Here is a 3,154-nt window from a genome sequence, read left to right as displayed (position 1 = left end):
TTTTGAGAATTCCATGTGTAAAGTAGACCTAGAGTATGTCATCTAGTAATATGTTAATTCTAGGAATGAAACACCTACTTTATTAAGATTGATTGATTAATTTGTTAAGAAACTGAGAATTGGTTAATTAAATCATTGATCAACTTGTATATGCAAGAAATTGGTAAATAGATAAGAATTGATGGTGGGAAATTCATAGGAGTGATCATTTTTACTATGTCATTATACATTGAATACTAGAGGTTAAATAATAAAGTCCAATGTGAGGTTCTTCACCTTTAACTCAAATTCATAATATTTTACTATTGTTTTACTTTTACTTTCATTAATTAAATTTTACAATCAAAACTTTTTACACTTGATTGAAGTAGGTTTTCTAAATAATTTAATATTAACTATGTCTTTTTAAGTAGGTTTTTTCACTTGAGCTACATATATACTTATATAGTATAAAAATAAATAGTAAAGAAATAGAATATTTTATTTCATAAATTGTAAAGTGTATAAAGTTTCCTAAAATTCTAACAAGTAAAAATAAATAGTATCACATCCATTTTAAATTTAGTCATGTTAAAGAAAGTGCCATAAGTACATTTGTTAAGAAATCCAATCATAGAAAAGTTGGATTTGAAAATGTAATGTTTAATTTTTAAAGTCTTAAGTTCACAATTTACCTTTTACATTTTCTACTTTGAATTCTTTAACAAATAAGTAGACATATTTTTAAAACACTTTCTAACAATTCCCTTTTAAAATTTAAAAGAGAAGAAATAAAATTACTACACATATTACATTTCATTACCCTTGTTCATTTACTCTTTCGATTTTCTATGCCTTTTTCGTAAGGTGTGGTAAATGGTCCATATGCTATTATAACTCTTTTCATTGATTAATAAATGTTGGGGACTAGGTTGCTAAAAATAGAGTTTAATACCAAAACGAGGTTGTACTTAAAAACAACATTATTAATCTCAACACATATCTATCGTCTCAAATCATGTTTCATACATTGTCTCGCGATGACAATAATGATTTAAAAACAACAATCATAAAGAGAGTTTAAATTTTATAATTAACATGTCATATTAATTATTGGCACGAGATAACATGTGAGACAAAATTTCGAATAAGAAGAGTCTATATTGTCTGTATCATCATAGAGTAGTTGCTATCACACCTAAGCAAGAGTGCCACACTAACTAACGATTAATAATCATCACATACGAGGGCACATTATGAATATGAAATGTGCCAAATAGGAGCATTATATTGAAGTACTTGAACATAATGTGCTTATATCTCTGCATGCAAGACACGATTCTCAATTTTAAACCACTTGTAGATACCCCTATTGGCCTAATATTATTTGTCTGCCAAACATTGAATAATTTTTTTTTTATAAAACTAGAAAGTTCTTGCATTTTAATGCACAAGGCTCTCTTCCCCATTTTCTTAAATTCAACCAAAAGTTCTATTAAATAATGGTTATAGTTTCGGAAACTCTCAAAATCTTGATGTTTTGAAGTGCAAATGCGACCATAATTGTAATTGCTATATATTGATTTCGAAAATCTTAACATATTAGTACCGATAAATGTCACAAACCTTAATTTAAAACCCTAAATTTAATACGTAATTATGATTCGTCCACATCACTTAGGGTTATGTGATCATTTATCAGCATCTGAATTGTTTGTACTCCAAGCATTTAGTTTGGCCGATAACGACACATAACTTGCAAGAATAAAGGTGAGACGAACTTGACATTTACGATTCAAGTTAAAATCGTTTAAGATAATTATATAGGAAATGTTGTTTCACGTAATATATTTTTAAGTACTTCATCCATATATCCTATATATATTTAAAATGGATTTTTATTTACCAACTGATGTTGGTTCAAGTGGTACATGTTTGATTCCCCTTAAGCAAGATCTCGGATTCAAGTCTTGTGGGGATGAAAAAATATCTGCTGGGAGAGTTAGACTCATATACCTATGGATGTTCCCAGCTCGAATATGATTATCTCTAGTGCGATGATACATGTGAAAAACAAAAAAAAATTCTTATATGTACAAATGATATTTCGAACAAAAATATGTTGATCTAATGATGTAAGGTCTCACTGATTTCTCAGATAGACTTGATTGATTCATGATAATTGTTGGACCAGACTGCGATTGAGGAGCCTCTAACCACCAGGGAGTGTAAATAGTCACAAGTGAGACACCACGTCTTGAACCAAAACTTTAAGGCTTTAGTTTCATAGGTCTTTCCTACTTATAAACTTTTTCATTCCTCCACGCATATCCAATGTGAGATTTCACACTTGAATAAACCTAACAATAACAACTCTTGTTAGAAGGTCACATATGATGAGTGAATAAATTTGGTTATACCAAAAAAAAATTATATGATATTTTGAGTCCCATTAGAAAAGCAACCATATATAATTGTAGTTCCAAAATAATGAGTTTTATGAGTGTGAGTACTTAATTTAATCCAACATATAGTGGAGCAGAGGAGAAAAAAATAATACAAGAATAAGGGGCTATCCTTAAACTATGTAAGAGAATAAACACTTATCATCATATTTTTATGTTATAATAAGGTTAATGAGCTATCATGTTGATGTGTAAACCTAGACATACTTGTTTTGACAATTTTATCTTAGTTAAGTAATGAACATTTTTGATAGAGGAAGCAAATACTTGTCTTGTTGTTGATTGGCTTATTCCAAGTTTTTTTTTATCAGCAATAAGAGAATTAATATAGAGATAAAGAAAAATTAGGAGAACAAGTGGTACTCCTATCCATTAAACCCCTACAAATAATACGGAAGAATACCATTTGAAGGATTCCCCAACCAATCAGCTAGAGAAAAAGAAAAGAAAGGGAAGCGGGCATTGATAAGACTCCAAGAATGTAGCAAAATAAGCTCCATCATCTCATCAAGGTGAAAACGCTTGTTCTCAAAAATACATTTGTTCCTAGTATGCCAAAGAGTCCAAATTGTGACAAACCAAAGAGCCATCCACAAATGAATTTTCTTGTTGTCCATCCGTAACAAAGATGCATGAATTGACAAATGGGTCTTTACTTCATTATGAATAATAAAGGTAAGTCCAAAGTAAGAATAGAGTCTTTGCCAAAT

The sequence above is a fragment of the Lupinus angustifolius genome, chromosome LG06, assembly GCF_001865875.1.
Source record: "Lupinus angustifolius cultivar Tanjil chromosome LG06, LupAngTanjil_v1.0, whole genome shotgun sequence".
In the NCBI taxonomy this organism is placed as follows: Eukaryota; Viridiplantae; Streptophyta; class Magnoliopsida; order Fabales; family Fabaceae; genus Lupinus; species Lupinus angustifolius.
The sequence above is the reverse complement of the archived record's forward strand: the minus strand, read 5'-3'. Positions refer to the sequence as shown.